We start from the raw sequence: 15,406 nt of genomic DNA on the forward strand, positions 1-15,406 counted from the left end.
GCATCTGTTTTATACACGTCAGCTCTTCTGAGGTCTAACCTGATGCTCAGGCTCGCATGTTTTTAGAGAGAGAGACAATCTTTAAATGTCATCCGAGTTCCCAGACTCATGGATAAGCAGAGGTCTCAAAAAGTCCCCGAAGAAAGGTCAGTGCCTGCCACTTTCAGATAAAAAGTAAGGTACTGCCAAAATGTGTTGTGTGGTTTAGAGAGATAATTTCTGGGGGAAGGTGATCTTTTAGAAGCACGTAGGATATTCCCTACTTCCCCCTTCAAACCAAAAGATTTTTGTGTAACTAATCACTCCTGACTAGAGCAGACATAATCCTCTTCCTAGAGTTCATTAGCTCCACACCTGGTCTACCTCAGTTCCGAATACCATTCTCTAAGGAGAAAAAAATGTCCCAGACAGACCACTGAAGAAGTCAGTTCAATTTCAATCTTTATTTTCCTTGGACTGAAAAATCCATGATTCTAAAACCGACCCAATATTGTAGACAAGTGCTTATCACTAATTCTAGACAATTTTCTGCTCCTTCCAAGCAAAAAAGAAAAGAAGAAAGAAGAGGAAAGCAAGCTGTGTAAATTGGCCCTGGCCGCAGACACGCTCTCCTAGGCTGGGGGGAGCACCCCAGAACTCAGACAACAGACACTCCCAACCTTCACCGTCCACAGAGACTTTTCCTCACAATGACTGCCTGCTGAGGAAAACAAAATCCGAGGCTTGAGGCCAGAGAGTGAGGGAGCCCTCGGAGTCCTGGAACGCTAACAGGAGCACCTTTTGCCCCGAGGCACTGTCATGGAACCCAGTGCAGAGGTAAGTGTTCCAGAACAAAATCCATTCCCTCCACGCACCAAGGTCTGTTTTCCGTGGACGGTAGGTTTGCAACATGAGGTGGTGGAAGCGGCTGTGCATTCGCTGTCCGGCCGCGGGTCACAGTGAGTCTGTGGGCGCAGCCCCCTCATTCACAAAGCAGGAGGCACCCGTCTAGCCCATGGAGCTTCGTGCAAGAGGGTTCAGTGAAATAAGGCCTAGAGCCTGTATGTGTGTTGACTACATTTTAATTGATGTAGATCAAATACCAATCACATTCATATTTGAAAATGAGACTCTTGCTGTAGCAGATTCAAGTAACGTTTTTGTGGTTCAACAGACCTGGCCACCAGCCCGGTCGTGAGGTTCATTATCTGAGCATTCTTGGAAAAGCAAGCTAACTTTTGTGTGCCTTATTTCTCTTTTTTTAAAATGAGAATATCAATGCCTACCTCATTGGGTTGGGAGGATTAAATATGATAATGAACGTGAAGCTTCAACATGGGACCTGTCAAAGCGTCAAAGCCCCATAACACTTGCTAGATTACAGGATGACTGAGTTCTGTCTGTGAGTGTAGGTACAGATACCCATACAGAATCATAATTATCGGGTGCCCCCCAAAGTGGCAGTGTTATGTGGAGGACTCCGTCTCTCAGAGAAGACGAGAGAATCCAGGGCGTCTGCCTGCTGGGCTAGTCAGTGCTCCAAGACAGGCAATTTACCCAGTACATTTTAAAGACAGAAAAATATCTGAAAAATCTGAACGGTGACCTTCATTTCCAACAATATTGTGGATAAAATAGGTTGAACATAGTCCATAGTGACACCTAGAAATGCTGACTAAAGTATGTCAATCATTCTTTTAAATACGTAAGGAGCAAACCCCACAGAGGTCGGAAGACCAGAGGCAGTCCCGCAGCAGCCCTGGGCAGTTGTTGGATTCAGAAGTCCCTAGGAGGTTGGGGATTAAAACCAAAACCCTAACACAAAGACGGGACCTCAAAGATTTCCCCTCAGTAAAAGCGTACACTGAGAAAAATCCCTTTCTGGCAAAAGGAGATGGTAAACGAGCTTCTCTCTTTCCATGGGCTCTGATATGGGGGGAAAAGGGGCTCCCCCGAAAATTCATCACCATAGGCCTGTTCTCACCTGGGACTGGGGTTCAGATTTTTACTATTCAACATTAATAACCACCAGCCATACTTAATAAGGGAACGTTCTTTATAAAAGAAATGTCAGCAGGTAATGAAAAGGAAAAATGGAATTAGAAAGTCAGCTTTCTAGAACACTATGGAAATTACTGATTCAAGCAAGGGTTATCAGTTGTTGATATAACCATCAGGCACATGTCTGAAGGAACCAGGAGTCCAGAGAGTACCAAAGTGTCGCCACACATAGTCCTTTCTAGTCAGATGGGGTGAGGAGGGGTTAGGGGAAATGCCCAGCACTCAGACGGGGCAAAGCACGTGTCCCATTGGCCATGCTGAGCACGCTGTCCCCTACCCACCTGGGGGAATCACATTCCCTAGGGGGGGTGTATCTTTGTTGACTCACAATTCGCTATTGATTAGGATATTTTGTAACTCTGTAAGGACAGGTGTTAAGCTACAGAAATTGATTCAGTGCAAACGATCCTTTCCTCATAGCAATAAAAATGAATTTTGTCCTGTAAAGGTGCAAAAGAAGTCTATCTGGTAAAAAAAAAAAAAATACCCCTAAACTTCACAGTTTTGTCATCCTACAGGACTTTCCCCTGTGCTGTATCTACTTAGCAATCTTACTATAACATTGTTTCTTTCAGTGACTACAAATACTTTCTGTCTTTTCTAGAATCCTTTGAACAAAGATTGTCATACTCCTTGTTGCCTTATTGATGAGTTAAACAAATCTCTGTCACTTCATATTTGTTAAGAGGCATGTTTTTGATTTTTGGAAAACTCTATTGACAAAGCATAATTGTACGATGGAAAGCTCAATCATCATCTTAACCCATCTTAAGTCATTCTTAGCATCCTGAATGATCAAGATACCATGTGTCCCCGATTGACGTATCTTTAACAAATATGTATGTATTTTTGATGTAGCCTAAACAGACTTTGGAAGTAAATTCCAGTTTGAAAATAAAATGGGGACTATGTCAGATTAATCCAGTTTGAAGGATATAATGATCAGAAGTAGTTCCTGGCTCTAGCTGAGGTCCTGGTTTAAAGACACCAATTGCAAATAACATTTTGGGACAGTGGGGAAAATTTGAGATGGACAGTGTATATGGTAAGATGAAAATGTAATTTTGGGGAAAGGTAGAGTTAATTAACCAGAAAAGTTCTTGTGTATGTAATAAACCTATTACATTTATTATATTATTTCATTATTTTATCATCTATCATTATATTATCATAACATAATTATTTTATACATTATAATAAATATATAAAATAATATATCATATAATAGTACAGATAACAACATAATATAATTATTATGTCATATTACAATCATAGTAGCATATAATACAACAATTAATACTATAATAATTGTCAATAATCATTATCATGATCTCAATTTAATAAAAAAGAGAGAGAAAATGCACACTGGGAATACAGGTCGAGAGATAAAAAGGACGACAGAAGGGACACCTGGGTGGTTCAGCCGGTTAAGCGTTTGACTCTTAATTTCAGCTCAGATCATGACCTCAGGGTCATGGGATAGAACCCCACCTTGGGCTCTGTGCTCAGCGCATGCCTCTCTCTCTCTTAAATAAATAAATAAATAAATAAATAAATAAATAAATAAATAAATCTTTTTTTTTTTTTAAAGGATGATAGAAGACAGAGTATATATACTGAGATGTATAATAATAGTGGTAAACTCAGGGTGGTAGAAATATTTTTGTTTTCTTATCTCTTGTCTCTTGTTTTCTAATTTCTAAATACAATTTTACTGTTTTGTAATAAGAAGTGTCTTAAAAATAAATTAAAACACACAAAAACATTGATAATGAAAACTTTCAAGCTGAAAAATTTTTAAGAGTAATCTAAGGATAATAACTCTGTGTCTTGTAGCAAAAGCAACCGCAGGATTTTCTGGGTGGACCCATCCTCCCCAAACCTGGGAAGGTTTTCCCCAGGTATTTCCTCACAGGAGAGCGGCTCACGATCCAAAGTCATAAACACACAAGAGTTTTTTTAAAAGACAAAAAACAAAAAAAAAAAAACTTAAAGCTGGAGAGGAAACAGTACGACATCAACCAATTAAACAGTGACTGTCTCACTTACAATGATGGTTGTCAGAATAATTTATTAGAAGAACTAACAATACATGAATGTCATCATAGAATTCTATGTCCCACCAAACTATCTTCCAAGAGTGATGATGAAACAAGGATGAGCATTTGGGGCTGTGAGAACCAGGTGAACAAATTCTGGAGAGTAGTCTGCAGGCGCAAGAGGTGGCTCGGGGGAGGGGAAGAGGGCTATTGACGGCCCTTAGCGTTGTTAGCTTTCAAAATTCACGCTAATATTTCAAGAGTAAAAAGTTTTTCTATTTTTATAGAAAACACATCTCCAGAGCAGTGCAGAAATCAAAAGAAATATAGGAAACTCAATCAAACAAATTAGAAGAGAGACAAACATGGGATGGGAGGGAGACCAAAAGCAAAGGAGGAATAAGTATAAACCAAAAATAGGGTGATAGAAATAAGGCCAGGTTTTTAGGAATTAAAAATGTGAATGTTCTGCCCTCATCAGTTAAAATACAGAGACTCTCACATTGGATTTTTTAAAAAAGAAGAACAACAAATACAGCTCTCTACTATTTACAATAAATGCTCAAAAACATGAAAACATAGGTTGGAAACAAAAAGCTGAGGGCGCCTGGGTGGCTCAGTCAGCTAAGTGTCTGCCTTCGCTTAGGTCATGATCCCAGAGTCTTGGGATCAAGTCCCACGTTGGGCCTCCCTGCTCAGCAGGGGGTGGGGGTGGGGAGTTGGGTCTGCTTTTTCTTGTCCCTTTGCCCCTCCCCCTCCGCTCAGGCCCTCTGTCTCTCTCAAATAGATGAAATCTTTAAAAAAAAAAAAAAAAACTAAAAAAAGTGTGTATCAGTTAAATAATAAATAAGGAAGCCAGTCTAGCTACATTATTATCAGGGGAAAAAAACATAGAAAATAGAGAATTTAAAGCAGTGGACATTATTAAGGATAAATAGGGCATTATTGTATTCATAATAACTAACATGTAAAATCTAAAATTATTTACACATAATAATTCAGCATTAGAATTTTTAAAACAGAAATTTGAAGAAATCAAGCAGGAATGGACTAGTCTAGAATCCTAGTTGTTCCTATTACGATATATTATATAGTTATTATATATTACATTGCATCATTTTCTATCCTTCTCCGTGGGCCTGAAATACTCATGACAAAGCAGTCATGATTTTGGAAATGGAGGGAGCAGCTGCATTCTACTTCGAGCGTCATGTCTGGCCTGCCAGGGGGACCCAGGACACGGCAGCGTACCAAGAAGCCCCTTTGTGAGGCCAGCTGGGCAGGGCACCTTCCCTCCCACCCCCAGTGGGACTGTCTATAGAGATCCCCCAGCTCAGGGTTGAATTTGATTCCCTAATGGGCACCTGCACTTAAGAATCCGGCCTCTGTACTGAGCCAGGCTTTCAAAACGCCTTCAGATCACCTTTAAACCGTGACCATCAGGAAGGAAATAGGAGTGAGGACACAACCTGACTAAATTCACTCAGGGCACAGACATTTCTAGGAAAAAGCCGAGTTTAGACTCAGCAACGCGGATCCTCAGACCATTTTCCAAAGAAAGTCTGTCTCGGGAGCGGTGGGCTCCTGGGGTCACACCCTGGGGAGATGGACTGGGCGTCGGAGACCGCACCTGGCCGAACCAGCGGGTCTGCGTACCTTCAGCCCTCCCAGTCCATATCTCAACACTTGTCTTCCTCTAGCTGAAAGCTGCTTTTTCTTTCTTTCTTTTCATGGCAAAACTGCATCGAGATACAAGCCGAAGCCTTTGTTATTAATCCCCCACTAACAGTCTCCATCAACACACAGGATTCCTCTTTCACCTTGGGGGGCAGACAGAGGGACTTAAAGTAGCCTCCAGGGGGCTGGGGAGCAGGACAGTCAAATGATTTCCTCTGTTCCCAACAAGAGGAAAAAGAAAAAATAACAAAATCACACACTCCTTTTTTTGCCCGGCAGAAAACATAGATTTTAGACTGGCCTCGTTTCAATGACTCACGCATCCTTGAAATCCGTGTAGAGTTCCTTCAGCTCTCACTCCCTAGCGCCAAGAGTTAAGAAAACAAAAACGAAAAACTGCTAAATGGTTTCTTTCTTATTGTATTATTATTTTGTAATAAACAGCAGGATTGCCGGCCTTAAGCAGAGGCTCAGAAAACGCGCCTGGAAGAGGCCAGGCCCACAGCGGACTCAGAGCCAGCATCGGGCCGGGTGCCCGCCAGCCTTTGTGAGGGGCACGGCCTTCCGAAGGGGACGCTCCTCCTGAGGGTACTTGTGGCAACTACCGGTCTGTTAGATGTTCTCCGCTACAAACCCTGCTCGCAACTACTCGAATTTCCTGTCTGTAACACTCTTTAGGGTCTTTAGAGAAACAAATTCAATTTAGATTATAAAATAATGTTTATTATAAAAATACCTAAACTACAGAAAGTTTAAAAGAATATGGAAATCACTTGCAATAACATGAACACTCAGATTTCTTCCATATAGTTGTCTATTTCTTAAAACATTTTCAAACTTGTTTTTCTCCCTGCCGCTCATCAGGGCTGTTCCCACGCCCAGCGTCCCCATCCTCCCGGAGACAGGGAGGCTGCACGGCCTGCCCTTGGTGAAGGTGGACGTGGCCGGGAGCCCGGCGTGGGTCAGTGAGTTCGCGTGGGGGTGATGTCAGTCACTTCCAGATGGAAACATGTACAGCCCGAGTGCCGTGACCACATTCCCTTCCTTCTGCAGGGAGACTATAGAAGTTAAAAAGCCTAATTTTTAAAAACGGGGCAAAGGGAAGACTGAATTCCTAAGCTCACCTGATCTCTGGCAGGACTTACACCCTAAGTAATGCGTCAAGGGAGAGCCCCCATCAGCCGGGCCCCTGCTGACTTTCACTGGACGGATACGTGATATACACAGAAGCATACAGAAAATTCCGTTGCTATTTACCACTAAGCTTTCGAGCGTGTTTGTTACCCCAGCATATCTAGCCTATCCTGACTGAAACACCTGGAAATACGTTATGTTTCTGGATCATCAACTATACTTTAAAAATATGCTTTCTACTGTACTTGAAGTTCCATAGGACTACTCACCTTTTTCCTACCTCTTCCCGGGAGGGGCTCAGGAGAAGCACCTGGAGCCCAGGGAACTGTTTCACCTGAATACAGATGGCGGTGTGCCTGCCTTGATCACTTCTCTAAAGCCAATCCATCCTTCAGTTATCCCCACTGTTGCTGCCTGTGGTCCTCTCTGACTCACGGCTCCTTTTCTTGTGATGGCTGGGCTAGTGGCTAGGATTTAAGGATGGCAACTGAGAAAGGTGGACCCCCCCATCTCAGCTCCACCGTCAGCCAAATGGCCACAGCCATGGCACGCCCGTGACTGCCCGTCTCTTCCAGCAACACGAGAGTCCCCTGCATGAGTCATCCGATTAGGAGGGCATTCGGAGCCAGCATGCCGTGAGGATCTGCCAGGAGGGAGGTGCGTCCTGCTTCCCAGCTACGGGCACACTCTTCACGTGGGTGGGTCCATACTCACAGACTGACTCCTAGAGTGGGTGCAAGAAGAAAAGGCCTGGCTGACAAGGACGGCCGCACACCCACCTTGTTCTAGCAAATCACCCTGTAAGTTCCGGTGGGCGCTCAGAGCAGCTGCAATGTCTGATCGTTGAGAAAACACGACGCGACAAAGCGGTGGTGAGTTCACGTGTTCATCTGCATGATGTGTCCCCCCACATGGGTTTGGGGAAGCCCGTGGATGTGGTGCGTCCCTGCTTGATCACTGTCAGGGTCGGGCCTGGCAGAATGGCTGAGGGTCACCAGGTGTCCATCCTGGAGGTCAGCACGCTCAGAGACTGTCTTTGCATCGTCCTGGGCAGGGCACACACGCCTTGTCCCCAGCCCACGCTTGCAGCCCTCCACTGGGGGGACCCTCAGGCCCAGCCGAGGAAGGGGGCTACAACATCTAAGGGAGAACCAAGCTCTCAGCAAGTCTGGGTTTTCCAAACCCAAGGCAGGTGTCAGTTAGAGGTGAACGGCCTTCGGGGTCCAGTGCCCACCTAACCTGGGGAGGGAGTGAGACTAAATTGCCCCCCAAGCCTGAGAGCAGTCCGGGACTCTGTTTACTTCCTACAGGTTCTCAGGCCCTGCTGGCCACCTTCAAGCCTGGGTCAGGACCAGGATCAGGTCAGGGATGGGATCAGGATCAGGTCAGGGCTGGAATCAGGGTCAGGTCAAGGTCAGGGCTGGGATCAGGATCAGGGTCAGAGTCAGGGCTGGGATCAGGATCAGGGCCAGTTCAGGGGTGGGGTCAGGGCCAGGTCAGGGCTGGGATCAGGGCCAGGGCCAGTTCAGGGGCGGGGTCAGGGCCAGGTCAGGGCTGGGATCAGGGTCAGGGCCGGGGGGTGACTCGGACCTCCCCCTGAACTGCTGACAGAGCGGGCTCTCCCAGAGTAAACATCACCAACGGAAGGAGGAAAACTGAGGGGAGTTAGTAACGTCGTTCACCAGTCTCTGCTGGCCTGTTCAGAAGGTAAAGAAAGAAATGTCTTGCCGCCGGGACCGGAGAGGTGGGAACCTTGCCCTGGGCCTGCCCTCCCCTTGCCCGGCCCCCCTCCCTCACCTAGGCCACCGGAGGGCTGTGGGAAACGCCAGCTGGACTCTGGCCCACCCAGAACTCCACGGGACAACGGGGCCGTCCTGCTTCCTGTGCTGGCCCCTTCGTCCCGTCCCCTTCATACCCGCTGGAGCACAGCACGGAAGCCCTGCTTGTTCAGATTTGTGCCTGAGCTTTTTCCTACGTGGCTGTGGCCATGAGGCGTCCTGAGCTGGTCCGTGGCGCCCCAAGTGGGGCGGCTACTGTCATCGCCCTTATCTGGGACTGAGGCCCAGTTGAGGGGCCTCGTCCTCCCTCACACCCAGCCTCCCCGAAGGCCCAGACTGCTCCCCAGTCTCACAAGTGGGAAGACAGGAAGGACCCCGCAGGCAACTAGAGGAGGAGAAGTGTTCGCTGAAGATAAAACTCGGCAAACCTTTCTCAGCCGCATTAAAACGCACCCCACCCTGAATCAAATACAAACCCAGCGGCCAGTCGTGAAGGCTGTGGTGTGTGCCAGGCCCCAGGGGAGACATTCCCGCACTGTGGCATGCCGTCCTCACCCAGACTGACCTTGAACCCGGGACTGCGGGGCCCTACAGCTCGTGCCTCGAAACCCTGCTCGTGGCTGCCTGGACAGGGGGCCATTGTGGTGTCAGCTGTGCTCTGAGTCACGGTGAGGGCTGCGCCCATCCTTGTCCGCCCTGTGTAACCACGGGAAGCAGGACCCGGGCAGCATGGCGCCCGCAACGCCCAGCCCCCTCCTTCCAACCTAGCTCCCCATCTCCTCGTGTCCTGCACACAGGCTCACCCCACGGCTTCTGCAATTGGGGTTTTGCTCTGTTTTTCAGAACAGATTTATACTCTGAACAAATTTTATCAATAATTAGAGAAAGTTCAAGCAAAATGAATGTGCTTTAAGGTTGCAGGCAGCTTTGAACATTTCAAGCAAACAATCATATTTTTTTCCTGAAGATTGTGCCCTGGGAACCTGAGCAAACAGGGTCGCCATGGAGATCCCAGATCCTTTCTGCGCTGAACAGAGGCTTTGGTGGGCGGTTCCTGTCTGACCACGACAGCACAGTGATGTGCAGGCCCCTGCTCGTCTCAGCTCAACCACGTTTTCCCTCTAAGGGGTCAAAGAGATCTACTGCGATCGTGCAGACTGTCATCAAACCAAGGTGATATTCGTGCAAAATACACGGTCTGAACAAAAGAATGACTTTTCCACTCTCCCTTTTCAGAGATATGGTGGCCAAGTACAGTCAGGTCAGAGGGCCCATTACAGGAAGTGTCGTTGTCTCCAGTCACGCACGTTCCGAGTGGGGAAGGCGGGTGACCCCCATGCCTCAGGCTGGTCCACGCTGCAGCTCTGCCACCCCCCATTCCTCCGCCCTCCTCTCCCCAGACGTGCAGGTGTGGCACGGGGAATCCTTCCTGGCTTTCCTCGTACCCCGTGCTGACCATCGAGTCCTGGCTGGTGGAAGTGGAGTTACTATTAGCCAGAAACCATGAGCCCTCGTGGGAAGTCACCCACATTGATTCAAGACAAGTGAACCTCTGGGTCAGGTTGGGAGGGACCTCTGGCTTCAGATTCAGACGGCTCGCACTGTCCCTGTGTCCCAGCCTCGGACACGCACTGTGGGCAGAAAGCAGCAGCAGACTGGCAGTCTTGCGCTGATCTGATGTCCCCGCAGGGTGTGAGCAGCGTCCCCGAAGTGGCTCGTCTCCCCGGGTCACGCCTGTCTGCTGGGGCCCTAGGGCAAGAGCTGGTCCACTTCCTCTGCTCCTAAGCGGAGGACCTGGAACCAGGGTTGGCAACCACGGCCCGTGGCACAGACCCGGCCCCAGGCTCGGCACAAGGAAAGAAAGGTTTTTACCTTTCTTTAGGTTTCTGTTTCAAATGACAAGGAGGGAGGTGCTGAGCGCAGAGCACACAGAACTCAGCATTTGTCTCTTTCTGCCTTCTCAGCCGTGGGAAACCCTTGTTTTCTTTCGTGAAACTGGGTCTTCTATTCCCTCCATCCACGTGGGGAGGGGGGTGCCACGTCTTTCTAGAGCTGAGCTCTAGTGCTGATCCCACTTGACGTCCTACCACAAGCGGCCTAGAGTTTTTCCACACTTTTAAGAGTTTGAAAAGTCAGAGGAAGAAGAGTATTTCTTGATACATAAAACTTGTAAAAAACTCAAATTTCAGCGTCCAGAAATAAAGTTTTCTTGGAATAGGGCTTCAGCCCTCTGGCGTGGACGGCGTTTGCGTGTTGGTGGACCAATGCCAGGTGCAGAGCTGCAGACAGCGGGGGGGGGGGGGGTGCCGCAGGGACGCCGAGCCCATGGCCCGAGCGTTTGCTTTCTGCCAGGACCGGGAGTCTGCGGACCCCTGAGCAGCAGGACCACCTCAGCTCGGCTGTCCTCTGAGTCTTCTGTCTTGTTACTGCGGTGACTGACTTCTGCCAAGTCATTTGACTTTTTCTTCTCTTTTTTCATTTTAAAAATAATTCATGTTTGGGACGCTGGGGTAGCTGAGTCCGTTCAGCATCCAACCCTTGATTTCTGCTCAAGTCATGATCTTAGGGTCATGGGCTAGAGCCCCTCATCGGACTCACACTCAGTGCGGAGTCTGCTTAAGATTCTCTATCCCCCTCTTTCCCTCCCTCTGCTCTCTCTCCCAAATAAATAAAGAAATCTTTTTAAAAAATAAAATAAAATTCAGCAGCTGTTTAAAAAGCAATGAGAATAATTCTCCATGTTTAACAAGATTCCTCAAATAAACTCCAAATGCTGAACTGGCCCGACCTCACATTCTTGGGAAGGGCAGGAATAATAATAGTTGTATTGATTTTCTTTCTTTTTTTTTCTTTTTACAAAAAATAAAACTACAAAAGCCTTAAGTGATCTTGTTTCTCTTCAAAGAGCGAAACAGCTTTGCAGGCAGATTTTAGGGCCAACTCTAGAGGAGGTCATAAAAAGCGTTTATTTATTCCCCAAACGCCTGCCATACCTTTGGCCCTTTGCTCCGGCTGTCACCCCGCCCTGGACCACCCTCTCTCCTGCCAGGCGCTATCTGTACCAGCAAGCTGCCCAGCCTTCCTCAGACCGATCTTGGGTCCCTGAGCCCCGGGTGCTGCCCCGCTTTGCCCCGTTTCATTCTTTAAATCTGACTGCACTCTGGTACAAGGAAGGCGAAGTAATTAAACAAAAACCTGACTGGCTTAAAGTAGAATTGTCTTTCAAATCTAACTTATTCCCCAAATTTCTGGTGACGAAAACCAGAAGCAATGCCGTCGAGGGCATGCAGGGCTGCCGGGGACAGAGAGGCACTGGGGGCCGGGGCTGTCGCCGTGTCTGCCTGTGCTCGAACTCACGCACCTGTGGGGACACACAGACGTGTGCGCTCCAGCCAGACTCCCTACGGCAGGACTGAGGGGCCCTGGGTCACTCATGGCTGGTGACAGTGGCCAGGCTGCCCTGGGCTTGGGGTCCTGGTGCCCTGTCCTGGGAGACAGAGTCACGTGACGGCCTACATGGAAGCAGCTGCGTCTTGCCAGTCACACTCTGTCTTCCAAGCATGTCACACAGTGGCAAGCACCCCATTAGGCGCCCCAGGAAGGAGGCCGGTGCGAATTCTTTCTGCAGCCTCGGAAGCAGGCAGAGGAGAATTAAGGGGAAACGTGACTTTTGAGCATTGGGGACGGTCCCCACAATCGATGGGGTCTCCACGATGCACGGGGGTGGCACATAGAGCCTGTGTGCACGTGGAGAGCTCCCCCTTCTGGGACAGGTGCTGTGGGTTTCCGGGTGCCACGGTGGGGCAGGCGCGTCCACAAGTCCCTCCTGGGGATGATGGGGGCAGGGGTTCCTACACACAAGGCACCTCCCACTTCCATGCTATCAGAACTTTTCAAACCTTGTCTGAATTCCTTTGTCAAATGTGGTGAAGGACGAACTTCCCAGGTCACAAGCCCGGGAAAGAACTGTGGAACGAGTGAAAAGGGGTTTTCCAATGTGCATTTCCCTCTCTCAGAAATTAAGGTAAATTCTAAACAAATCAATAATAAAATAAGATGAATAACCCTATAATAAACATGCTGACCTCATCAAATGATTTGGAAAATGCTTCTTCCTCCTTTTCTTAAATTGATTGTGGAATTGATTTTACCTTTCCTCAGAAATCTGTTGGAATTTTGAGGAATAAAGTGAAGCCACCGAGTCTGGAGTTTTCTTTGTGAAAAGGTTTATCGTTATGAATTTTATTTATTTAATAGAATATTTAATATTCAGGGTTTTTGAAATCTTTTCATGACTTAGCTTTGGAAAATTGTGTCTTTTAAGGCATTTATCCATTTTTATATGATTATCATGGTAAAAAAAGACATTGAATTTATCATCTTAACCATTTTTAAGCACACAGTTCAATGGTGACAACTCTACTCAGATTGCCGTAGAGCAGATCTCTAGAACTTTTTCATCTTGTGACACTGAAGCTCCGTACCAGTTAAACATTAATTTGTCTCCTTTCTCCTGGCCCCCAGCCCCTCATAACCACCTTTCTTCTTCAGTTTCTCTGATTTTGACTCCTTTGGATATTTCATGTGCGTGGAGCCATATAGTATTTGTTGTTTTTTAACTGGCTTCTTTGGCCCTAGTATAATGTCCTCCAAGTTGGTCCATGTTACAGCATGTGACAGAATGTCCTCGTTTTTGAAGGCTGGATAATATTCCTGTGTGTGTGTGCGTGTGTGTGTGTGTGTGTGTGTGACATTTTGTTTCTCCATTTAGCAGTTGGTGAATATCTGTGTTGCTTCTACTTCTTGGCAACTGCGAATGACGCTGTGATAACACAGGTGCACAAATACCTCCCCAGGATCCTGCTTTACATTCTTTTGAATATAGACCCAGAAGTGGGATTTCCATAATAGTAATTCTACTTCCAATTTTTTAAGAAACTTCAAAACTTTCCATGATGGCTGCGCCGTTTTCCGTGGTGCGGCGCGGCCGGGCGCAGACTTCTCTGCGTCCACTCCAGCACTTACTACAGTCAGTGCTTTGCCAGTACGAGCATCGTAGGGGACAGGTGCCATCTCACTGTGCGTGGATTTGCATTTCCCTGGTAATTAGTGTTGTCGACCATCGTTGCATGTGCTTATTGGAGAAACACACAGATTTGGGGCTTCTTCCCAGGAAGCCCTGCCCCGTAGGGGTCTCTGACTACAGAGCAAGACCCCCAAGGCCACAGGCATGCAGGAGCGCACGGCCACTGACAAGGCTCTCTCCACGTGATCCCGTCCCCAAGGGACAATGGCACCCAGAATCACAGTAAATGGATTATTTCAAGTGGAAAGATCCTGCCAGGCCATCAAGACAACACCTTCATTTCACAGACAAGGCGACTGAGGTGACTTCCTTGGGGCCACCGGTGAAACCCGTCGGTCTCGGGGGAGAAGTCTGTATTTAAATCACACACCAAGCAGGCCGATCAAAGTACCGAGTGGTCTTCAAAATCCACATTCTTTCTAAGTCAACAAACACCCAAGGAGGTTCAGGAGTGGCTCTCTGCTGCTGTGTTTCATACATCCCATGACTAAGTTTTACATTTGCAAGGCATTCTCCCAGGAATACAGATGAATCAGGGATGATCTGTGCTCTTAAGGAGCCCGTGATCTTGACACGTAGAAATGATGGGGCAAATAGTAAGGGAAACTGATGTCACCTTAATTCCAAAAAGCCCATGGGTGACATTAGGGTGAGGAAGATAAAATTAACAGCAATGAGTGTGCGAGACCGAAGGGCACTGGTGGAACGCGAGGTCCACGTCTATCCTCGCCAGCGCGTGGCTGTCAGAAGGAAGACACCCTCCTGGTCCGCACGCCCAGAAATAAGGGTCACAGGACAAGAGAAGTCATGGCCTCCTCCTTCTGATCACGAGTCATGAGGTGTTTCCTGCTGGTTCTGGGCCCTGGTTAGCCCTCTGACCAGAGCAGCCCTTGAGGGGCTATGAGCAGGACCCGTAAAGGGTGGACACTTTTGAGGAGGAAGAGACGGGTTACCAGCCTGCTGCGTGGCTCCTTCCCCATGTGTGGGGGTAACTGTGTGCACAGGGCTTGTGCTGGGGGTGTGCAGACCATGATCCCATCACAGTGGACACACGCAGATTTCAATGCAGCATTTACACCAACACTTTAGTGCCCTGTGTTTATTGAAAGTGTCTTCACCCATTTCCAAGTTCAGAAAATGCAAAGGCTGGGGCGCCTGGGTGGCACAGTCATTAAGCGTCTGCCTTCGGCTCAGGGCGTGATCCCAGCGTTCTGGGATCAAGCCCCCCATCAGGCTCCTCTGCTGGGAGCCTGCTTCTTCCTCTCCCACTCCCCCTGCTTGTGTTCCCTCTCTCGCTGGCTGTCTCTCTATGTCAAATTAATAAATAAAATCTTTAAAAAAAAAAAAAAAAGAAAATGCAAAGGCTAATAAACGTCCCCATCCATCCAGGACACAAGAATGTTCCATCTCTTGTCTCACCCGATCAAAGAGAAAAGATACTTTTAACACAGAAAAATTACCCTGATATAGATGCCTGTGTAATGAGCGTTTCATCTCGATGGTGAAACTCCACTCGGCAGGAACAGTGTGAAAGGATCAGACAAAAACAGACAAAACGACGTCCAAGTCCCTGTCTCTTGCAGACCCTCCTCCCCATCAGCAGGCAAGTCCAGCATCGCAGGACGCGCTCCCCTATGCTCCGTGTTCTCCTG

This window comes from Ursus americanus, chromosome 11 (genome assembly GCF_024610735.1).
Source record: "Ursus americanus isolate L20-20 chromosome 11, mUrsAme1.1.p, whole genome shotgun sequence".
Taxonomy (NCBI): Eukaryota; Metazoa; Chordata; class Mammalia; order Carnivora; family Ursidae; genus Ursus; species Ursus americanus.